Source organism: Callionymus lyra, chromosome 15, assembly GCF_982586985.1.
Source record: "Callionymus lyra chromosome 15, fCalLyr1.hap1.1, whole genome shotgun sequence".
NCBI classification, from domain to species: Eukaryota; Metazoa; Chordata; class Actinopteri; order Syngnathiformes; family Callionymidae; genus Callionymus; species Callionymus lyra.
The window spans coordinates 19,766,413-19,792,313 of NC_141832.1; the positions used below are offsets into that span (position 1 = coordinate 19,766,413).

General features: G+C 37.0%; 1 protein-coding gene across 2 annotated transcripts in view; it reads right to left on the reverse strand.

The window, feature by feature from the left end:
* LOC148065232 (junction plakoglobin a-like) overlaps window positions 1–25,901 on the reverse strand; it is a 93,269-nt gene that overhangs the window by 52,251 nt on the left and 15,117 nt on the right. The window contains exon 1 of one of the 2 annotated variants that reach the window (XM_087810091.1): window positions 8,581–8,593. The exons of the other annotated variant lie outside the window; for it this stretch is intronic. The gene's annotated coding sequence lies outside the window, so the exon portion shown is untranslated. Of the gene's footprint in view, window positions 1–8,580; window positions 8,594–25,901 lie in introns of those variants that run through there. 2 annotated transcript variants of the gene reach the window in all.

Genomic DNA, 25,901 nt, shown 5'->3' on the forward strand with positions numbered 1-25,901 from the left:
TGTATTCATTTTTTATCCTGATGGCATGCAGAGAATCCGACGGTAAAGTCATTGATTCTGCAGTTTCATTTGTTTTGTCCCAGACACCTTGTTGTAGAGGCTAATGTTAGCGCTGTGTGATACTGTAGCTTCAATTTATCTTTCGTTTACTCTTAATCAAGGGGCTAAGAACAGGCCAAAACCAGCTACTTACTCCAGGAAACTCAAAATAAAAAAAGCCTTAGCCCTTAAGAGCAGATGGATTCTTGAGCTTTCAAGAGGGAAAGAGGTGGGAAACGGTCCATTGCAAAGCACACATCGACAACCACTTCACAAACACTTTAGTCAATGTTTGTTTGTGGACTGTACAGGGAGGAGAAGCAGAAAAGTAAAGGGAGTACACATACAAACACCAGACAGAAGGAAATGTTTATTCTTTCTCTTTTCCCTGTGCATCTATTTATTTTAACAACGTCCATTTCTTAGTATACAGGAAAATGTTAGGTCGGTGCAGCTGCTTATTCAAATGAGAAAAACTGTAAGACAATGGTGAGTTTCTTTCCTACGAACTGTCACAAAAACGCTGTCAAAATCTTGACACGGAAAGATTATAATTAAAAATGGACAGTTTTCGCTCCTTCCTATATCTAGTTTAGAAAGATTAAGTAAAATCAAATAAGAACTCAATAATTTTGACGTGCAATGACGTACAAATAACATTTCTGAAGGACTCATTAAAGCCAAATATATGAGCTTTCGTTTTCACTCGGCTGACTTTGGCATTTAAATCAGGAAAACACCAGAGAGACGACATGTGTGCGGGTGTTTGTGCACGACCTGGTGCTGTAAAGAAGACATTTAAGATCTTCCTTTAATGACTAGTAAGTGTTCAGTACTACATTAATTGTATAAATCTGTCAATGATTACGGATATTTTTGGATATTTTGAGTAACTGAATTCCTGCCATCCAGCTGTGCGATCAGTCAGTCTGCTTTAAGTGTGTGTGTCGTATGAGCATGTTTATGTGACGCACACTCGAGAGGAGAAGACCGCCTCTCCCTTCAGACTTCAAAACATCTGCAGAAGTCTCGTCTTCCACATCAGTGAGACATCAGAAGCGCCTGTCTTGCATCTCCAACCTGAAGGCGACTTCTCTCACTAATTAGTCGGCGGCGAACGATGTTGTTTTGGGGGGAAAGAAAACTCACATTAAACAGTCTGAGCAGATTTAATAATGACCAGATGGGTTTAAAAGTATGACTATATCAAAACTTCACACATAATGTCCAAAAGAAAAGAGGTCCTCACCTTCTTTGAAGGATGATTAAAGTGCTTTTATTAGTCAACTTCATAGAGAAGTTTTCTTCTCCACTAGACAAAACTACTAATGAGCTATCTTGGATGGACAATTGTCTTGGATAAGAAAACTACATTCCGTCCTTGGCTTATATATGGAATTCTAAATGTTGACAGGTGGTTGTTGTCATTTTGTTACAGGAAGTTCATTTTCTACAATCATATAGTTGATGGTTTTATCATGGCTTGTGGCAAGAGCTATAGAATGTGTTACTTTAAAATGTATTTCTATTCAAGTATTACTGCTAATCTAGAAAGTATCTATTTAAGAGTAAAAATACAATCTGGATTAGTTCATTGGTCATTTTTCATTGTCTTGATCTCTGTAGTCTTGATGTTGATTTTGTTCATGTTCATTACATATGTAACTTTTCAAATGAATTTTTGGATTAGTAATTTCCCTTTTATCTCTCTCTGTTAACATTAAATTATGATTGAATTGTTGTTAAAATATCCTCATGTTAAATGACTTAGCGGGATATATTTAGCCTGTTCAAACACCAGTGTGGAACAGGGACTAATAATGAACCAAAAAAACCTACGAAGATTAACATAATTTAAGATTGTGTAGATTAAAGTAGGAATTTAAAACTTCCATACCACACATCCAAACTGGCACATGAAAGGTAAACATTCCCCAAAGTAAGTTTGATAATTACGATCCGAACATCTTGATCTAAATATACACATCGAATAAGTCAAATGATAAATTATAAAGACTCTGGACTGTTCAGCGTGTATATCATGGTTTGGAAAGCATTATTATTCTACGCCTTTATTCATCTTAAATGGTTGAAAATGTTCAGGGTTACACTTCAAAACTTTGAGTAAACAGAACATTTTTTAAAAAGTTGTGTCTATCCCTCTGGAATGTTTGTCCTTGCTCAACCCCACTGCCGGAGCTCTCTGTGAAGATTGACCAAAACAGTGTAGAGCAAATAGTAATCTCCAGCCTTGGAAATATAGCAACAGAGGAGATAACGGTGGGCAGGGGAAAAGGGATTCTTGCGTGTGCTCCTCTGGGAATTTTCTAGTGTAGCGTGCATCTTTATCAACCATGCCTTCAAATCCCCCGAAGGCGGAGGAAATGTGTGAATACGAGCGGAGACGGAGCAGAAGACGAGAACAATTTCTTCGACATCTGACCTGCAGAATCAATGGATGATTACTGTGAGGGAGAATTCGCTTCCTTGTTTAGACATCATCGATAAGCCGTTTAGCCGAATTGATCGGGACAGAGTATGTCAACTCTGACCATTACTAAACACAGCTTTAAAAGTCTTGTATGTGTCCACGGAGAAGGAGATGGCAGCCTTTTGTATCCACGCAACCCTTCAAGTAAATGGATTAAACCAAATGTACAATTACATCTGACTTAATTAAACAACAGGCATAATCATCCGCTTTCTACCCTTCAGTGCTACTCATTTAATTTGCGGTGAGTAGGAACACATGTTTTCTCTCATATTTCCTTAGTCCAACATCAATAAAAAAAAGCTCAATAGACGTCTGCTCACCGGCTGTATAGAAAGCTTCTCAGACCATTCTTTCCATCTCTCCTCAACCGCACCCTTGGGGCCTCGACCTTCTTTCCCTTGACATCCCACATTTCAACTTTCTCTCTTTCAGTCAGTCTAAATATAATGTTTTCCTCGCGACCGCTTTCCTTTCTACTCTGACACATTCAGTGTATTTATCAAAAAATGTATTGCACTTCTGGTATCTCTTTCTAATTCTGACATTTTTGAACCACGTTTTTGCTCAAGTTTGGGAGATCCTTCTTTTAAAACTGATTAAAAGTTTTCTGTATTTGTTTATTTCTTGGCATGTTAAAGCAGTAATACAGAACATTTTGGATCTTAAACTGTGCTATTATTTATTTATTATTAACGATTTTCTTCACTGGATAACTTTGTCCGGATGGTCTGTGAGTGTCATGTGACCACCAAACTGCTTTACAGCAGTGGGTCAGAGACAGTATTTTCATATGAACATCTGTGAGACTTAAGTTAAAAGATAAAAACGAAACACACAAAAGTCTTAATTCTGTTTATTTAAATAAACGTACATGCAGTATGTGGCAACTGCGCACCAGGTATCCATGACATTGTCCTGACACTTTAGAAGAAACAAGTTTAATCTTACATACACTAGCTTTGACTTTAAACAAGTAAACAGGGCTACTTGCATTTTCAAATTTAACCTAAATGCTTTCATAAAACTAAACGTGGCAGCTTTGTCACATTAATCATTATTGTGCTAAATTTGCAGGGATTTAAAAAAAAATGTAATTCAATATAAATGATTTGAAACAAAAATAATTACGATCATTTTTTGAATGTGTATTACAACTTGAATCTCTGGACTTGAGAGTGGTCCTTAATATAAGCCATTAAAAAATATTTTTTACGCTGCCGTCTCCAAAGTCTCACCCTTGATTTATTGATGGCAAATTTACATGCAGCATGTCCTTCTTCTATCTCCAGATAGATCCATTTAATGTTGAGTTTGTGTATGATTAACAAATGAATTGTTCAAAACTAAACTACTCATCTCTAGTATTTGTACCATCCCACTAGAGCACCTCCTAGTGGCTGTTCACCTGTAGGTAACAGGGTTCAAAGAGTGAAAAAAAGCAGCTGCTTATAGTCCTTAAGTAATGGTCATTTCAAGTTACAACTTAGTTAAGATTGGTTAAACACTTCCTATAGCATCCATTACACTTTACGTTAGCATCATTAAAAAATAAATCAATTCATATTTTACCATTTGAACTGTTTTTTATTTGAATCTAAATTTCAGTGCTTAATTTTTATATTTTCCTACTTTCTCTTTTTACCTGCAAAAGTGCTTTGTCAATGTCTCAAGTTATTTTCTGGTGCGTATCCACTCACATCATTGATAGAACCATTTACATACATATGTATTTGTCCTTTTAAAGTGAGCTGTAGCTTCGCTTAATATTATTCTCTTTCATTTTATTTCAATGTTTCATTAGGATGAACCGCTACAGCTGCATTATTCTAGCATATCATTTATTTATCGTCACTGATTTACAAACGCGTTTCTCTTGTTTCCAACAAAGCGATATTGATATAGCAACAGTGGCGAAGAGAAAACCGCCGGGGTGAAATATTAAGTGAACCAGACTGAAAAGGGCCAGTCATGCATTAACTAGTCTGGGTAAACAAATAAAGAATAGAAGCTGAGGATTGGCTCTGCAGAGGGGCGTTCGTGTAGCCGTGAGATTGAAAATTGTATTAAATATTTGTAGTTTCAACAAAGCATGCAAGTATTTTAAGTTCATGTGTTTGGTGATGACACACTTCCTGTCCTTCAGACACATTCATAAATTATTAATGGTCAATAAAGGGATGATTTAGTGAATAATTAACTCTTTTGAAGTCGTAGAAATGGATCATAAGCGTCTCATTTGGTTTCACAGCTCAGGCGCTAACATGGCGTTATATGAGTAAGAGTCCAGTGTTGGAGAAAACAAGCTCTGGACAAGCGAGAATCCATTCACACCTCAGTGCAGGAACAACACTTGGCAGTTGAAGTGCAACCACGGTCCATCTAAATATAGACGGCGGCTCCTCAGAGATGGAGTGCAGAGGAGATCTGAGAGTGAAGGGATGACATAAGTGATAATAAAGACGATTAAACATCAAGTCGACTGTGCTATATTTTAGGCCAGGAGGATAAAAATAGAAAACAGACGACAGAGGGTAAATAAGTCAGTCTGTAACAGACGCATAAGACTCATGACAATTTTCTTCTCACCCTCATGTTGTCTAAGGGTTGGGATTATTTTTGAGTAATCCGTCATAGGTAAAACTGTGTGTTCATTTTAATGTAGCAACTAGTGTTAAGTCGTCTTCGTCAGACACTGAAAAACCTCCAAATACATCCGTCCTGCTCGTCTGTAATGACCATCTTGTATCGAACATGTTAAACAGACGAGAAACATAGAACTATCACTTTGTCTCTGAGGGATTAATCATGTAAATTTGTGCTTTTGCCCGAATTCTTAAACGTTCAATATAATGCTCATGTTGCCTAAGCTTGCTTTAGAGTAAATATGAATGTATGAATATGAAGTATAATGTGTCAAAATGTAACATAGTGTTGCTTTAGCAGTTGATATTGAAGTGTTTTTAGGAATTGACAATCAAATTTGGCTTAATTGCAAATTAAAAAATATTTAAGAGAGAAAAAGGTGAGAGTAATTGTTTATACAGGATAATTACAGGTGTTTAAATGGGGAAACCAACTGTTGCTCATGTTTTAAACCGAGAAAACATTAAGATAATGTGAATCAATAACTTAAATACCTCAAATTATACAGTGAAATATACATTGCTAGAACCAAAAAATGTGAGAAGTAGGAACATATTTGACTGTAAATTCTCAAACCATGACATTTCTGGGCATCATTAGGTGCTGCGTAGGATTAATTATTAATTTGATATAGATCACTTTATTATGCCAGTATATTAAAAATGTATATGTATGCGTTGGTATAAATAAAGTATTGTATTAGCTTGCATGTAATTGTCATAATTATACCCTTTTTTAACCTTTCATTGAAGAAAAAAAAACGTTTTAACTAATGCTCTTGATGAGTAACTTACAAACATTTCTTAAAGTAGTTTAAGAAATGTTTAAAATGTAGTGTTTGTTTGACTGTTTCATTTTCAAACTCTACAAGCTCGACTTTGATTTAAGAGTCATAAAAACTAGCAAAATCCTTCCATATCTGACACGGTGCTGAGTCAAGCCCAGCAGACATCATTATTTGTGAGGAGCTGGAACTACTAGACTCGGGACAGAGAAAAAATCCGCACTGCAGGTTTGAACAACAGCTGTGAGCCCGAGAGAGAAGTTACGGTTTCACTACAGGGGTCACTGCCGACAATTATGTTAGGGGCTGAAATGTCAACACGGCGTGGGTGGAAACACGTAGGTCATTTGGATTAGAGACTTTTGTAACCAATAATTAACCTGAATATGACTTGAAATATCTTGTTTTCATTATATGGCTCATAGAACAGTTTCTGAATCCATATGTTTCTTTACTTTACACTTTCAAAAGTGTGTTAGTAGTCAGTTAAAAATAACATTTGATCATTTTATTTTTATTTTAGTGTCTTAATAGATTATTAGCTTAAAACAAACGTGAATAAAACTCTTCACAACATTAACTTCAGAAAACTTAAGGCTACATAGTTGAAATGCAATAATCTTTTAAGCCAAAATCTCAAAATACATCTAAGAATCAACGTTTGATTTGACACAACCACTGATCATTTTCTGCCTCACCCAGCCATACCACTTCTTTTTAACTTTTCATTTAACCAACACTTTTGAGTTTCACTTCCTTATTTTATTATTGCGACAAAATCACCTTCGTATACTGCCATTTAAATCTCCCCCTCTAACCACTCAGCTGAGATGATGTTGCTCAGACTCAAGAAAAGCTGAGGGTTGTTTTTTTTTTGTTTTTTGACCGACCCACGTAGAACCAAACTATGATCAGTCGCAAACACCCAAACCAGACTTTGATATTACATTTTTTTACCCGCCTGTCCAAAATTTTGCAATTGCTTCTCTGATACAAGATACAAGTCAAATGTTTTTCCCCAAAACAGAATTTTACACTTTTCTTATTGTGATCAGAACCAATGAAGGTTTTATTGTTGACAAAGACAGTGTCACATGCATTTACGATGTGCTCAGTGAAGTGTGATACAATTTCAACTGGATATCAGACAAATAAAGGCGGCGACTCTGAGAAGCACGTCGATGATCAGGGGATTGGAAGATGAATTATGCAAAGACTTAAGCTGCCTTTGGAGCGGGCCCGCCACAGACAAACATGCATATGGATTGATGGTAAAGCCTCTACGGTAATGCAACGACACATTTTCAACGGAAACATTTCAATAAGTTTGTTTTCGGTGAAGTCACACCAATGTTTCTCCGGTCAAAGACACGATTTCTTCTTTTGTCCTGCTGCTTGTTTTGTCAATTTGTGTTTTTGTGTTACAGTCACCAGCAACACACACTCACAAACACACAAAGACACGCGGTCGCATGACACCAGGGGAAATGCAAAGTCCTTTCATCTGTTCAGCGGATTATCTTACTCTATTAGCACTGCTCGGAGAGATATGGAGAATGACTGATGCAGCAGGAACACTTATTTTTCCCTGGTCTCATTTTCATCATACCCTGAACATCAGACACACGGCAGATGTCACGTTTAATAAATCCACGTATCGGAAAATAAGGCTTTTAGGAAAGGATTCCCAAAACAACCTTGTTCACTTGGGAACTTTTGACGTGACAGGCTGGAAATATTGAATATAATTACTATCTCTGTGATGTGTTGATGATCTGTTGTTGTTCTCAGAGCTCAGTTGGCGAAAGATAATGCACTATATAATGTAAGGTTTCATTGAATTGGAGCCTCAGAAACAAATGTACTCTGTACACTGTGTCATGAAACCTTATCAACACATCACCACTGTGTATATACATTCTTTTTTTTTAAAGTAAAACACAAACTCTGGAAACTAAACTTCTGTTTACACACATACAGAACAACATCGTCGGCATACAATCAAATATACATAAATGCAAACACATAAACATCTTTTTTTAACCAGTCCAGAGCTCTTGCTGATTCATCGTTGTATTTAATTTCAGTTTTTTTGTAGTTCATGCTTTTTATATTTACTTTTTTTCTATATAAAAGTCAGCCCATGAATATAATCCTGACATTTAACCGGTCTATGGTACAAAAAAAAGGTCTCGGACTCCTGCTCTAGAGCACATTGACGGACGTAGCCTGCTATACCTTCAAACACCTATTTGATACTAGTTTATTGTTCACCCAAAAACTTGCTAAATCTTAGAAAAAAAATTAAATAGAAGCCAATGTGTGAATCATGGTGAACATAAAATGGTGTGTCTTGGTGAAAGAGTAAAAATGTCTACTCTTTTATTATGACAATCGGTCAGTATATTTAAATTTAATTTAATTTCATAGACGCTAAATTGTCTCTAATCATTCAAATTGAGAATAAAGGAACCTTATGAAACCGTTATACACTGTTTATGATACTTATATTTGATAATATATTGACATGATAAACACCTTTACCTATAACCTAACAAAAAAAAAAGCCACATTAACGTAAATATACATTGATGGGAGTAGGCTGCGAAGCAGCTCTTACCATTAGGGGCGATCTGACGGGGAGTTTGCAGTGCCGACCCAAACGCAGACAAAGTAAAAAAAAGATTACTTTAGTCCAAAGATTTAATCCATTCAACAAAAATAAAGCAAAGAAAAAACAGAAAGTTCATGAGTTTCAAAAAGACAAAAATAAATAAGCTTTCAGAAAATGTTCACATATGTAACAAATGACACAAACTGACAATGACTGAACACTAACTAAAATGAACAAAGCAAATAACAAGAGACAGGTGGAAAGAATTGAGTTAATGAGCAGACGAGAAACACTGGCAGGTCATGTGACTGATCATGTGGCAAATAGTGAGTAATGTCAAAAAGGTCCACCAGGGGCACCAAAACAAAAAAAAGGCCCAAATTGCTCACTTCTGCACTTTCATTTTAAATTTTGAGCATTGTGCAAAAATTTAGTGCGCAATGAGCACTCAATTGGCCTGAAAATTGAGTGTGGATCAGTGGACACTTTCCACCCTTAACAGCCGCCATCTTAGTCAGTGACAACACTTCTTCAGAGCAGATACCGGTGTAAATGTCTCGAGGAAAACACTAATTTTACCACAAATCAACACAACAACAATAATGAACAAAATGGAACACTACTTAATAAGTTGTTTCGATTGCCGAAAAATCGCCGTCAAGTGTCCGTTATCGGGTTCTCAACCCTGACACAATCGGGGATTAAGTAAGTTAATGTCTTGCTCAGGGACACAACACCATAAGCATCATGGTATCGAACCTGCAACTTCTAAACCACAACCAAAACCACTCTACTGCAGGGCCGGGTCTAGGCAGGGGCAAGAGGGGGCCTGGCCCCCTCAAATAAATGTTGTGCCCCCTCAAACTTACATGTAAGTAAGGAAGTAACAGCACAATGCCCCCTCAAGATTTGTGGCTGCCCCCTCATACATGCCTGTCTAGACCCGGCCCTGCTCTACTGTCTGAATGAAGAGGATTTTATCTTTATCAAATACAATAAACCCACTTAAAATATGCCTAGCATGTTAGCTAAATGATTTAACTTTCATTGAATCGCAGTGATGTCGAGGTAATGTTTCTGGAGATAGCCGGTAGCTCGGGGCGTGTAGGTGTGAGTGTCGAGGACGGAACAGAAGGTTGACTGTCGTGCCAGCATGATTATTACTCGCCCCTCCCAGCGTGTCGTCTCTCAGTCTGTCCACCTCCCTCAACATCATCTGTGTCCCCCTCGATTGAACCCTGTCGCATCACCATCTGTGTCTGTCTTCGGCAGCTTCTTCTATTAGTCATCTCCGAGACTTATTTGCTTGTCCTCGCCCTCCTTTCTCTCCGCGAGTCCTTCCTGAACAGTAATCTTGGAGCGTGAGTCGACCAACGGCAGTGCTTAACAAATGCAATCATAAATATAATGTATGAGATGCACCTGGGATGATTCCTGACTTTGGAATAACCCCCCGTTGTTGAATGCGAAACTAGGTGCACGAAGTAAGATGGAAATTCCAACCAGCTATTTTTGCACGTGTTGTATCAGGTCGGGTCATTCGGAAGCCGATGAGCTCAGAGACCCAGACTGACCTTCTTCGTCTAGAAACGCATCATGCATCTGCAGCTTGACCAAACAACGGACATAATCTCTTGGTGGGATTACCAAAGGTCTTCTTCCAGATTGCACATGCAGAGAAGCATCATCAGGAGGCCAATGACAATCGGCGAAGACTATTATTTTCTTCATTTCGCAGGATTTATCTCAGCTGCACTGTTTTCAGGTCAGCTTGTGGAAGATTGTTTGCATCACTGTGTCAGTGTTTTCTACCATCCAGTTATCAGAGTTTAGATACGAGTGCAGGCAATGACTTCATTATTCTCCGCTTCTGATTGGTTGAAATCAATTTGAGAAAAATTCTTTACATCGCTTCTACATACATTAATCTGATTTTCATTTTTAATGCTGTCACATTAGCTAGACATTGTCAGCATCTTGTTTTCGAACTGTGAAAGCGTTGTGCTTCCTTTCAGAAATGTATATATTCTGGCAAAATGATTGTTTTCCATGGCATGTTTTTAACAGAATTGAAGGTTTCCTTAATTGTGATCGTGATCAAGTTCCCGCACACTGAGCAAAAACCTTATCTTGTATTCGTCCAACAGTAGTTAGTGTAATATAAGTGTAATAAAGTGTAATAATAAGTGTATTTACCATGAATACATTTGTATTTATACATGAATCAGTGCAGCCAACAGATTACAAATACACATATCTAAGTAATCATGAGCTTTGTTTAGGCAACATTACACACATTAACTATAGATACTACAATTTAATTATACATGCAGTTTTAAAGAAGTTGTTGAATAATTAACCGGTTCTCTGGGACTTTAGTTGTATTATATCAACCCCTAACTATGGGACACTTATGAAGCAATGGGCTGATGAAGCTTCATTAAAAATTGCCCTATTTTATTAGAACTAGTTGGAGCCATTATTTTGAAAGTCATGAGAAGTTTTAATTAAACATTTGTTCAAAGTTAAACATTACAGAGCAGAGAGTAAAACTGACTAAATTGCACATGCTTAGGTAGAATTCAAGTTGTCGTAAATATGGTGTTTCATTTGAATTGTATTCTGTCGGTGTAAGAACATCGAGACCAAACTCTTACATGTCAAATTTGCTTTGAACTATTTGATCACTCCTAACCCTCCTCATATCTTAAAAAACTCAAATTACTTTGATCACTTCAAAGTCAACTGCAAAGGAACGCAACGCCTCACGATGATGTTACATGAAAAGATCTGAGATGTCTGAACTTTCTTGCAATAACATTTTACAATGTCACTTTTACAACATCTGCTAGAATAAGAACGAAGTTTCATGAAGTTCTTATGAGACAGTAATTCATAGATTTATTGATCTTGTATTGATTAACAACTTATCATCTTTTAATTGATCACGTATTTACTGGTGTTCACATAAGGTCAACATTATGATGACCAATAAACACATATAAAGCTTGGTTTAATAGAACAAAATACTGCCGGAGAACTCGAGTTACCAACACTGTGGCTAAATTTGTGACACAGTCATCAGGAATGAAAGAATTTTGGCAAAATAAGGAAGAAAAGAAGTGTGTTCTTGACTGAGAATTAAGGATTGTGTGGGAGGGAAGAGACAAAAACTGACCATATCTGGATGTTAAAGGATTTGTAGTCGTGGGCGAATCAATTTTACACGTTCATTGATTCTTACCAAAATGAAAATAATGACTCAACATGTGTGAGTACATGAAGAGGACGAATCCAGCACCCACGCATCCTGGCCCACATTTTGGTACTTGTATTTAAAACCGTCTCTAATAAACGCATTGCAAACAGTTTGGAATCAAGTAAACATAAACGTTGTTTTCATCTTGGACAACTTTCTTGTTTTGATAGTTTGATTCCCTTTTTTTTGAGACTCAGCTAATGAGAAAGTTTTGATAGTTAGACTTTGATAGTTAACAAATGTTGCTAAAATCCTGAAATAAAATACTGCCTCCTTAACGTTCAATTAAAAATCCTTTAGCGAGTCTTCAAATGTCCCTTTTGAGGCTTGAAAGCTAAAGTTTTTCCCATTTTCATTCATTTCTGCAGCCTAATTATTTTCATTTTCGTTTGTGTGCGTAGAGGAGGCAGAGACGGGTTTGTTTTTCAGTTGGTTTCCAGCAAAATGGGCGAAGGTAATTTGAGTAGTATAATTAAAAAATATCATAAAAAGGAGTAAAAAGCTTATTAAAAGACGATCAATACATATTCATGTATGGGTGAAAAAAGGGTGATTAAATCTATAAAGTTGAATAAAGTTTTTGTGTGTCAATAAAGGAGGTTCTTAAAAATCAATCATTGCATCTGTATTTGCCAAAAAACCGGACACAAACTAAAAAACTCATTAAAATATTTTTTGGGTAGTATTTTGCCAAAAAAAGATTGGTTCATTACAGCTAAGAATAAAACGAACATGTTCAAATTAAGTGATACCATTTTCTGGGAAGAATGCTTCAAATATTCATACTTTTCTCATCCTTTACCTCCTTCGAGTGCAATGTGACAGTAAAATATGTTATAACATCTTAAGTATTAGATTTAGTCTTCTTTACTATCATGTGTTTTAATAGGTATTCCATAGATAGAGATCAAATAATGGCTAAGTGAAAACAGTTTGCAGTTTTATATGAACAAAACTGATACACTGGTGGTTGTGTCTGATAATAAAGTTTCAGGGTCTTGTCAGTCAGTACTTGAGCCTGAGGAACCTGGGTGTTGTATTTGACAAAGACATGTCTCTTGTTCAACACTGCAAAAAACTGACCGGAAACTGTTTCCTTCAACTAAGAAAAATCTCTAAACTTGGAAAAATAATGCCACAACGATCTGGAGCTTGTAATCCATCCGTTTGTGTCTTCTCGTTTAGACTATTGTAACAGTTTATTTTCGTGTCTAAACAAGATGGCTAGTACAAAGCTCTGCAGCAAGAATTCTGACCAGCTCTAGTAGAAGAACTCACATTTCCCTGATCCTAAAAGCTGGCCATCACTAAAAACATACTTTGTGCTTCCAAATGTAGCAGGTATAAGTACAACAAGGGCCAACAAAGATAAACAAAAAAAACTGTTGGACCTTGTTGAATTAAAGCTTGTTTCATCTGATTTTTTATTTTATTTTATGATTTATATATGATTTCTAACCTTTTTTAAACTCATTAGATTTCTCATTGTTTTTTACTTTTGAGTTTAATTGACATGTCATCGTCTACATGAACCACGATTTTACATTATTGTGCCTTCCATATGTAACTAAAATTATATAATTTTCTGTTGGAGAATTTCATTTACTGCATTCATTTGGGGTAAAATTAAGATTTTTCAGGAAAATAATAATAATAATTTCCCACCATAACTTTAACTAAAGAAACAAGGTCATTGATCTTCTTTCTTCTCCACTGTGGGTTGTGTTGTAACAAACTTGTGTAGCTTTTAATTGACTCATTCCTCTGAGATCAAAGTCAACTTGCAATATTGTTAAACTCCTTCTATGTAGTTATTGTTTAAAGACCAAAAGATGTGCGGAACATTTGTCTAAACCTTGAAGAAGTTCCAGAGAACTTGCAAATAGAAGATAACCACAAGCCTTCGCAAAGCAGTGAGATCATCATCGTATACACAAAAACTTTGATAACATGGTTTATTCGTGGAAAACACACTTATTTGTTAAATGAAACTGAAATGAAGATATAACAGCGAACTAACAGCTCTTTGCTTCAGAAAGGATTCAGACGGACTTTTTGTGTTGAAATTTCTGTGTTGTTCTTTCTCACTTCTACACAAGTAAAATGTGTGTCTTTAAACCAGATCTGATTCCATTTCAACAGTTGACAGTAGAACTATAAACTCATATATGCATATATCTTTTATTATTTTCTAAAAGTATATAAATTTCCCTGACACGGCTTCATCACTGAGCATTTGAACACCGAGAAGGCTTTTAATAATGGGTCAGCTTGATCTTACATTTCCTTCTTAGCAAAAGATTCTTCTTTAGCTAAGATCGTTGATCGTTGATGACCGCATCTAATATTACAATAAAAACATGCTTGCCAGACCAAAGTGCTTTTGTTCAACTTTTCTACTAAGCCAACCTCTTGGGAAAAAAAGTGTGAGTAGAGGAATTACTATTAATTAAATATGAAAAGAAAATTTACATAGAAAGAGAACATTTAATCTGTAAATTTAATAGTAAATGGTACTTACTTTTAACTCTTAAAGTGCTTTACACTTATGTCCGATTAGCACGGGATAAGTATTACCTGGGGACCTCTGGTAATTTGTAATAATTGTGGAGAATGTGAGTGAGTTTAAATCCCATGCGAATGCGGCATGTCTGTGATTTGTAATGTAATAATTCCGCCACAAATTACGTACTGTAATTCACCAAATTTAGACGTCGGGTGAAAATACTAATCCCGTGTGAATCCGAATGTCTGTGTTTGTAAATCTGAATTCCGCATATATGCCACTGTAACACACTTCTAGGCACTCGCCATTGTGTTAATATTTACTTACGCTGTTTTATTTTGAAGGGGTTGAAAAGGAAGTTGATCGAGTTCGTTGATGTTGGGGGTGTGTTCCACATGACGAAAGTAAAGAAGACGTGCGCGCTGCACAGCTACAAACTAAGTTCAAGCTTCGTCGTTTCCCACACGAATGCACTCGGTTACACTACTGTAACAGACGGTGTCTCTTCTGGAAGAAATATGTTGGGGCAAATTTATGTGCAGGACAGCGCAGAAAATAAACAGTTGTCCACTTGATCTTCTGTAAACGAAGAACGGTTGGTTACACTAACTTTCTCGTTTAGTAATTGCTCTCCTTTTTCCATCTGTATCTCTAGTTAATGTCAGTAAAAATTACTATTTTACAGATGTCGCTTATCCCGTGTGAATGCACTTAAAATAACGCAGAGGAGGGGGGGTCATTTACAAAACACCGAGGTCCCCAGGTAATACTTATCCCGTGCAAATTGGACTTTTGTCAATCATTGATTCACACACTGATGGCAGTAGGCTGCAATGCAGAGCGCACATTTTCCATTAAGAGTAATTAGGCCATGAGTAATAAGTGTCATACTCAAGGTCACATCGACACAATCATGTCTATATCTGGGATTTAACCTGCAATTTGTCAAGTCACAACCCAACCTCTCTGACGTCTGAGCTATGTCATGCAAAATAAATTATTTCCATGGTGTTTTTTGCAGAAAAAATAAGTCAAAGAATTATCAGGTGTGAACCACATGTGTAAAGCTTAATTGCTTTATAAATTGTATTCATTTAATTTAACCAGTTTATTTTCATTATCTCGCTCTGAGACACAGCTGACAGGCGAAGAGAAGAACAAGGAAAAAAAACTGTTTTGTTGGTTATAGAATAAATGAAGGGATGAGAGAGAAAGCTAATCAGACTTGTAGGAGGATGAAGAAAAACAAGCTGAGGAGAATTGAGACCGGCATGAGGGACAAGAACAGTGATTGTGAAAAGAGGAGGCAGGCTTTCCAGTCCTCCTACATGCCCATCATTACAGATAAAACCACACACATGCACTTTTACATGCAGTGTGAGTTGCCCGGCGCTCGGGCGCACATTTTCCCGTCCTTCCAGCCTCGTCCGCGAACATCTAATCACGTCTCTCTCTATCATTCTCCTCATCACTCCCGTCTTCTTTCACACTCCGCAGAAGCCCGGCTCATCATCCCTTCCCATCCCTCTCCTGCAGTGCCTCCTCCTAGACTTCTTCATTTACGGCCTTCAGCCCGGAGCCGGTTTGATCCACTCTGCGGTGGCTTGATCCTTCACACTTGGGTGGCACTTTGACAACCTTAGACTCTGGATTAGAGCTTGAAATAGACCAGCGTTCAGAGCGCAGGACTTTCTTTCCCCCCCACACACACTAGTAGTAGTGACAGTGCGCTGTGGCCTTCAGGTTTCATCAGCGCGTCAGGGGAAATGCGATGTCCGCGATAACCAACACCATCTCCAGTCTGGTCAGCTCAGCATTTTTTTTAAAAAAGGACGGAAAGAGTTTTAAAAAATGGTGATGATGATGATTCAATTCAATTAAACGACAGAGTTTTTAGCAGGGGCTATTGCGTGATAATTGGCTCTTCACTATTCATTTTATTTGTTCCAAGCGATTAACTGCAGATAGTTAACAACCGAAGAGATAAAGAAACGGTTTGGAAACGTCGGTGAACTGGAACGAAAGCGCCTTGGACCACCTGTCACAACTGCTATTACGACTAACCAATGGACACAGTTGAAATGGCAGTAGTTAGTTATACTCTCTTAGCTAGCAGATTTTTTTCAGACAGAGAGGCAACTGGTTGAGAGGTTACAAGAAAAAAAAATGGGGGAAAAAGCTGGAAAAAGGTAAATTAAAAAGTATCATTATGCTTTGGAAATGTTAAATAAGCTATAAGTATTGAACTTTATTGATTTCAATATGTTTTTTATTCAAAGATGAATAAAGAAATATATATTTTGAACTAATCATTTTAGAAATTAATAATATTATTAAAGCACATTATTTCAAACCCTTTTACCGTATTTTTTTTGGGAGTTAAATTACTCGGAAGAATAATAATTGAAAGAAAAAAATGCTAAAACAATTATTGTTGCCTATGTTGTGTAATTGAAATACTGACAGTACAAAAGAACAAACTAGCTGTTGAGCTCTACATGATCAGTTGTACCACATGACGGCCACATATATATACAGACAATATAGAGATTTTACCTGGTCATGTCAGGCGAACACGTAGACACTGAATTCAATAAATGAAATCACATAGTACCCTAAATTAATTTGGATTTATTTGATATGAATATTTTACATGAAACAAGAAATTTCTACTTCATGATTGATCCCATTTTTGTCACTTTATTTCATTATTAGGGAGCTTTGCTTCCACCATTGTAAGACATCCGAACAAAAGAAAAGAAAATACAGCATGAATTTTGGTGATAAGAGACATCTTTTGAAAATTGGTGAATTAATTGGACATTCTAGCAACAACAAGGAAAAACCCTGAGCTTTTTATAAGCAAAACAAATACTCGAAAATAAATAAATAATAAAAACAACTAAAGCCGTTCTCTAGAGCATCTCTATTGACGTTCATTAAAAAGTAAAAGCTTTTTAAAAAGACATCTTTCGACTTTAATGTGTCAAGCTTATGAACACATGAACCTTTGAACAAACATTATGAACATCTTCATTGATCTCTAAATTCTAGAAGAATGCTGTCTGATAAATCTATGACATTCAATAATTCCAGTTAGATTAAAAACGGGGACAACACCAATTACTGCTACTTTTCAACTTAGAGTGTGTTTGCTGCCTCTACAAATGTTGAAACAAGTTTTCATCTTTGAATAGCACGTATGTCATTTTGCTTCTATGAATATGAAGTTTACATGCAATTATGCCTGTTCATTGCCGGTAAATTGTAAATTAATGTAATTAAAATCCACTTTCTCGTTACTTGAACTGACATGTTTTAAAGAAACTTAATCGGCTCAAGTTTCTTGTCATTGCTTTTTTTCTAATAACCAAAAGACAAATGATCTTTCAGCTGTGAGGACCTTCAGCATGGGGCAGCTGTCTTCTTCTATTAAATATGTGTCGCTCTCCTTCATGCTGGGTTGAGGAAAGAAAAAAAAACAGAGCAGATGCTGTTTTCTCTGCTTGTCAGTGTAATTTGACTGGTGTAATTCATAAAGGGAAAATGATGGCAAATTGAATTTGTCTCACATCTTTTTGAACAATATTATACACCTGTCTCTATTGTGCATGGTGTGGACAATTTATCTGATAAGAAAATAACTATTTAACAAGTTTTTGAAAACAATTGGGCGTGGCTTTATGAGAAGTTAACATGGTTCATTTCAAGCACCAGCTCACTGAACTCCAAAAACAAACAAAAATAAAGCCAAATGAGCGTTATTTCCTAACTTCAAATGAATTAAGGTTGTTTAAACAAAAGAGAATGCAGCTGAACTTAAAGGAACCCTATATAGATGAGAAATTTGGCTTCCGTAAACATCACTCTACAGAGACAGCTTTATTGAAAGTGTCCAGTGACATCATGATGTCGGCTGACTCTGGTAAATTCACTGTTCTGGTTCTCTTGGATCTGTTCTCAGCCTTTGACACAGTTGATCACCAGATCCTGCTGAGAAGACTGAGGGATGAAGTGGGACTGTCTGGGTCTGTGTTCGAATGGTTCTCATCTTACCTTTCTGGGCGCAGTTTTAGTGTATCTGCCAATCAAATGAGGTCTGAATCGGCAGATCTGTTGTGTGGAGTCCCTCAAGGTTCTGTTCTGGGTCCTTTATTGTTTTTGCTGTACTTGATTCCCCTCGGTAAAATCATTCAGAGATTTCCAGATGTTTCTTATCACATTTTTCCCCAAAGGCTGAACAGCTTAGTCAATTGTTTGCTAGAAATCAAACAAGTGTGAAAACACTTTACAGCTAAATGTGGACAAAACTGAAACTCTGGTGATTGCTCCTGATGATAAGATTCCAGGGTTGAGTCAGTACTTGGGTGACTTAGGTCAGTCTGTCAAACTGAGCCTGAGAAACCTGGGTGTTGTATTTGATAAAGACATGTCTCTTGTTCAACACTGCAGAAAACTGACCAGAAACTGTTTCCTTCAACTGAGAAAAATCTCTAAACTTAGGAAAATGTTGTCGGAACATGATCTGGAGCTTGTAATCCATGCGTTTGTTTCTTCTCGTCTGGACTATTGTAACAGTTTGTTTTCATGTCTTAACAAGAAGGAGCTGTCTCGCCTGCAGTTGATTCAGAACTCTGCAGCGAGAATTCTGACCCGCTCAAGTAGAAGAACTCACATTTCTCCAATCCTTAAAACTCTTCATTGGCTTCCAGTTTCTTTCAGGATCAACTTTAAAATTCTGGTTCTTACTTTCAGAGCTATTCATGGTCAGGCTCCTCCTTACATCAGTGATCTGATCCAGCCTTACACCCCAGCTCGGGCTCTGAGGTCTGTTGATCAGAATCTACTTATGGTTCCACGCACACGACTCAAGACCAGAGGAGAGAAATATTTTCAGGCTGTTGCTCCTAAGCTTTGGAACAATCTTCCTCTCTCTTTGCGCTTGATGGATCTACTGACTCCTTTAAGAAACATCTTAAGACGTTTCTATTTGTTCAGGCTTTTCCTTGATTTTCTGGAACTCCTGTGTTGTTCTCAGTATTATCTTGATCTTTAAAGTGTATACTTTTTTGAGTATTATTTTTTTTGTTTAAGCGTTTTGTGACCCTGGTCTGGAAAAGCGCTATATAAATAAATATTACTTACTTACTTACTTACTTACTTACTTACTTATTCTGACGCAGAAATATCCAAACAATTCTTCAAAACTAGTTTTGTGATCATCAAAAATGAGGGTTAGTTAATAGTAAACACACACTCGGGAGATGAAGACACATTTAGATCTTTTTCATATTTCAAGTTTTTTATTTGCTCCGACTCTCACTACTTTTATACTCAATTAATATGACTTGCATTTAGAATAAACACTAATTTACAGTGTCTTTTTCATGTAAGAAACCATCATTGAAATATCGAAATGTATTTGATTCACTTTCACACATTTTAAATCTTTTAGTCTAGCACTTATTTAATGATTTAACAAATGTTAGTCAACAAAAAAATGTGTCAAGACCTCTTTCTATGTTGCACAGCTAGGGAGCATCAACAGGTAATATGAGAAAGATATCACTTTTTTAGCAAACTATAGAGCGGAATTCTCTCGACAGATAAAGTTTGAAATTTGAAAATGCAAACTGTATATAAATGAGAATAAATATATATTTATATATATATACTGCTGCAGACAGGCAGAGGAATCAAAACTATATAAGAAGAATCAACACGAGAGACTCGGGCTACAGCTGTTGATTGAACATCAATAACTTCAGGGCATCAAATTAAACCTTATACTCACCCGTATTGAAGAATTCTACTCCTCAAATAAACTATGTATCCAATAGAGTCGAGAGTTTGAAGAGCTGAAGTTAAAAGTGCTCCAGGAACTGGACTGTCAGCAGAGCTGAGCTCAGACAACCATTCCCCAGGTGAAATGATGCGAAAGAGATTGAAAAAGCGACTAGATCTCCTCAGGCTTGAAGCCAGGAGATAGAAAATTCAAACACCTGACACTGCACGGACTATATAAGTTGTCATGTCTCGATTGCTGCGGCTACACTGCCGGAACACGGGAAGTCGTCCTTATATCCACCCACTGAGTCCTCTATTGTGTTGGTGACGTTCACGGTTCAACTTCAATAGTACTTTATCGCATCACTTTCTTTCATTGTCAGTGTTTTTACTCAAGTTCAAAAAAATCACCTTACAAAATGATTTGAACAAAACTGAGACAGTTAAAAGGGTTAATAAATTCTATCTGATCTAATCTAAAATACATTGACAATCTGGGGTCCCACATCATTACATTTTAAATATGATTTTATAACCCTTGTGTTACCTCAGGGTCAAGGTGACCTGAAGCCTCAAAAACAAATGTATTTGTGCTATCCCTTGTGTTGTCTCTGGCCTCCCTGGCTTCCATAAGTACATATGCAGTGGTGGAGGTCGTTCACCTTGTCCCAGAGACAACACAAGGGATACCTCAGACACATTTGTATCCGGGCCTTCGGGTCACCTTGACCCTGAGATAAAGTGCTAAATGTCTTTGTTTAAAGTCCTAATTAATATTTATTATATTATACCTGCTCTTGCTCCAGAATCCTTCAATTATGTATTTAAAAAATGACACAATATACAATTAATTAACATTGTTTAATTATGTTTTGCTAGAGTTGTTTCTATCCTTACTTGTTATTTACATTTTTACTTGAAGGTTTCCTATCGTTTTCATACATTTATTTGATTTGACAACCCCTTACAACAGTTCGATATGAAATATAGTCGTTGCTCAACAAAGTTTTGGAGATAGCTATATTCCGTTAATAGCTCAAGTTTCCCTGAAAAAAGAAAACACTATACCATCATTCCTACACTTTAGAGTGCACCTGAATATAAGCCCAAGTCAATAGAAAAATAAAAAAGTATTCATACATAGGACATACCTGTCTATAGTAGAAGTTTACACACAAATAAGTTGATTCATATTATGCCTGTAACACAGCAGTAAAACGACTTGATAGGAAAAAAGCATCAACATGATCACCAGCCTACCCAAACAGTCATTGTCTTCTGGTTCAATCGTGATGAGACCAAAGAGCAACAAAGGTTTCAGAAATAAGCTTCCAGCGCTGCATTAAAACACGTGAATAGAAGAGGCACTACTGCTTTATCGCTTGACCTATATTTCTCCGTCACTTCCATTCACGATTACACGCCGTGGTCGCGGTGATGGCTACTTAGCCTAATTTCACTTCAGCAAACAAATGCCGTGCTCGCTCTTCAGTGCTAGTTTTATAGCATCTTTAATGCTGATTCGGCACCATAAAAAACATAAGACACCCATTCAGGGACACACTGATGGCAGGGTGAGGTGATGCAGTCAGGAATAGTGTCTTGCTCAGGGGCACATCGACACAATCACCCAGCAAGTGACTTCTCTGTCACAGGGCCATTTATTGGTTGTTTAATACGTTGCATATTATCTAAAGAGCTAACCTGAGGTGCTGTGTGCTCGAAATATGAGGAAACCCAGTGAGGAAAAAAAGAATGAGATACTAGCTGTTAATCTACATTCCATGCACACTTTTCAAGTCATTCTTTACCCGTCATTTGCTCTCACATTTCTACACAAAGATAGGCAAGTGCAGTATATTTCTTCTCTGGAATCTTTATTGGAATTTAAAAATATATATTAATCAGATGAAAACCCGCGTTGTTATCATGAACCTTTCTGCGTACAATTGTTCAGTTTAGTTCAACAGCAACAGCCCCATGACCTTAAACTTAAAGTTAACTGTAAATTGATATAGTTATTTTCCATCATCAAACTAGTGATATTGTGTCTGGTTGTAAAACCTGAAGCTGTCTAAATGTGTAATAAGTAAGTAAGTAAAGGTTATTTGAAAAGCGCCTTTCTAGACCAGGGTCATAAAGCGCTTTAACAATCAAAAACAATACACAGTTAAATTATATATAACATAAGACAAGCACAGGAGTCCCAGAAAATCAGGGAAAATCCTGCACAAATAAAAATGTCTTAAGATGTTTCTTAAGGAGTCAGTAGATCATCAAACACAGAGGGAGAGGAAGATTGTTCCAAAGCTTAGGATCAACAGCCTGGAAGGATTTCTCTCCTCTGATCCTGAAGCGTGTTCAGGAACCATCAGTAGATTCTGATCCACAGACCTCAGAGCCCGAGCTGGGGTGTAAGGCTGGATCAGATCACTGATGTAAGGAGGAGCCTGACCATGAATAGCTCTGAACCAGTAAGTAAGAACCAGAGTTTAAAATTGGTCCTGAAAGAAACTGGCAGCCAGTGAAAAGTTTTAAGGATCGGAGAAATGAGAGTTCTTCTACTAGAGCGGGTCAGAATTCTCGCTGCAGAGTTCTGTATTAACTGCAGGCGAGAAAACTCCTTCTTGTTAAGACATGAAAATGAACTGTTACTATAGTCTAAACGAGCAGACACAAACGCAACGCATGGAAATATATATAATATATATATTATATTTGATTCAAAGGATAATATACTAGTAACTAACGAATAGCATTATACTTGTTGAATTACTGTCACCATTTCCACGTTGAAAATTATGTGGTTACCTAAGACAAATGTATATATTTATTATTTATGATCAATATAAAAATAACATCGCATTCCTTAATAACAATAATAAAAACATGAATCTTGTATTCAAAATCAGGTGTTTAATACCTGACATCAGCGCAATTTTGATCACAGACAATGAACAGTACTAAAAATAAACTATTCAAGATGCACTTCTAAAGCGTTTCTACGAAGATTGTTCAATTGTTATTCCGCTGGTGCCGAGTAATAAAGAACATGTTTGAGTTAAATGGAAAATGTTGGACGAGAATATCGGCTGATATCGTGAAGCACATCCATGAGATCAAATCTTGACAAAAACTGATTCGGGATTAAATGCTTTTAGTGACGAACACTCACGCACTTCCAACATCAGAGCTTTTTGTTTGGCTCGCAGCAACACTGAGCTGCTACAATCTCGTGCTTTGTCGAGATTATTCTTTTACACTTGGCTTCCTAATCAAACACACACACAAACATAGACTCCATCCATCCCTCCAGCTACCACACTCCTCCTCACATCCACTCCCCTTTCTTTCTCCGTCCTCAGTTTATCTTTTCATTTTCTTCTTCCGACCCTCTGCTGTATTTTTCGAATGCAAGACATTTAGATATATCGCGGGAGGCCAAAGGTCAGATGAGAAGAGCGGGAGACGACCCAGCAGCAATCCGGCGAACACGTGTGCGAGCATGTAAACTCGCGTTCATAGCATCTTAATACCATGCACACTTCTGACAGATGAACGCTCTGCTGACCTCCACCTCCATCTCTTCATCACAAACCACAGGCAGACACGCAGCGCCCGACGCACACACCTGCAGCTCCGACCTGCTGAGGTTCACCATGGCAACAAGCGACGGAGCCGCTCGCTTTTTTTAAGGACCCTTTTTTTCCCCAGACAAACAATCATTTGGACAGGCAAGCTGGCGGATCTGATTCCTCGTGACAGTCCGCCGATACATGTGAGGGAGGATAATGAGCAGATTGTGTTTACAAGGAGATGAAATGTGAAGTTCTCAAGAGCGTCAAGCTCCGCACTTCCATGTGTTCATGTGGAACCCTCTCATTTCGCAGAGGAATTCGGGGCGACTTTGGGGAGAAAACAGTATTAGCAGAAATTATGGACGATCTGTTCAAATCATCATGTGCTGAGATAACAGGACAATTTGTGCAAATACAAGATGACAAAAAATGCTGGAAGAACAACTTCCAAAACGAAGATAAATATACAAATTATAACAAAAGGCCATTCAGAGACTCGGAGCACTACAGAAGCGTCAATTGTTAGAGAGACTTCAACGATGGATAAAACATGAATGGCTACGGAAATAAAGAAAAGTTGACCTTGAGGAGAGAAAGTGTAGAGTTTGCATCCAGGTTGCATCAACTAAAAGATGACAACTGGTCATAGTTCATCCCTGTAATGGTATTCAGTATTGTGTTGTCATTTTAACAAGTAAGGTAAGGTAAGGTAAGGTAAAACTTTATTGATCCCTCAGGAGGTCTCCTTTGGGAAATTGTTTTTTTACAATAGCCAGCAATTTTTCATAAACAATAAAAAATAATACATAAAAAATAAAATAAGAAGAACATAAAGAGGAAGAACAAGATGACACAATCTAAGTCTAAAGACAAAGACAAAGAACATAGGTCAAGGAAAGAAAAACAACAAAGACAAAGATACAAAGACTAACATGGAACAGAACATCCAGATACTCTCACTCCACTCCTGCCCCCGAACTCAGAATTGTACAATTTAATAGCCCGAGGGATGAATGAGTCCCTGAGTCTATTTGTTTTGCACCTGGGTAGGAGCATTCGTGCACTCATTCTGCTTCTCTGCTCACTGATGAAAGTGCTGAGAGGATGACTGTCATCGTCCATGATGGACAGTAGTTTGTTCAATGATCTCCTCTCAGCAACTGTCACCAGTGAGTCCAGCTTCATTCCAACCAAAGAACCAGCCCTCCTGATCAACCTGTCCAACCTGTTGACACTCCTCTTGGACACATTTCCACCCCAACACACCACAGCATAGAACAGGACACTGGCCACCACAGACTGGTAGAACATGCAGAGGAGCTTCTTGCAGATGTTAAATGAACGAAGCCTCCTCAGAAAGTACAGTCTACTCTGAACCTTCTTATCTTCTTATCTTTCTTATCTAAGTATCTTCTTGTTAAAGATTGAATGGTTAGTTTTAAATGATTTAGTAATGGTTCTGTAGTTAGCGACGAGAGGAACTGATAGATTAATGGTGTTAATAGTTGATTTTATGCCTTGGTTGTTTTTATCAGTTAACAATAAATTAAACATTTTTTGTGTTGTTTATAGTTAGTTGTGACCAAAAAAAGTTGCTGAACACGATTTTATACTAAACAACACAAAAAAGGTTTCTCCTGATTTTTGGAGATGGTTATTTACAATAAAGGAAGTTCTATAAATATATTTAAACTACAAAATGTGGCAATAGTTAAATACACATGAATAAAATTACTTAAATCTTGCTTAAAATTGGCCCTTTTTTTGCTTTATTTGGAACAATAAGACGATGGACAAAAATAGTTCACAGCTTTCACTTAACACCGATGTTTCATTCAAATTTGAAAATGCATCAGTCAGAAGTACAAAAAGTCCTAGAACACAATCATTTTGGAATTATTCTTTTTAGCGCAAAAAAAATTCAATTGTTTCCTGAAAATCAGTTTTTTTCAATTATTCTTTAGCTTTTACTTTCTCCTGTTACTCGAGTCTAAGCAGAAGATATTCAGTTAATGTTTTTTTTTATAATAATGACAAAACATTCGATTTAAAGGAACCTTTCCAGACACTCAAGGTCTAAACTTAAATCAGGACTAGAACATTTCCTTGATGTCATACAATTCCTTTTGACATTTAAAGTCCATATTCTTTTCAATCTTACACCCAAGCTACGTTTGGCAGATCTAGGATTTCGGTT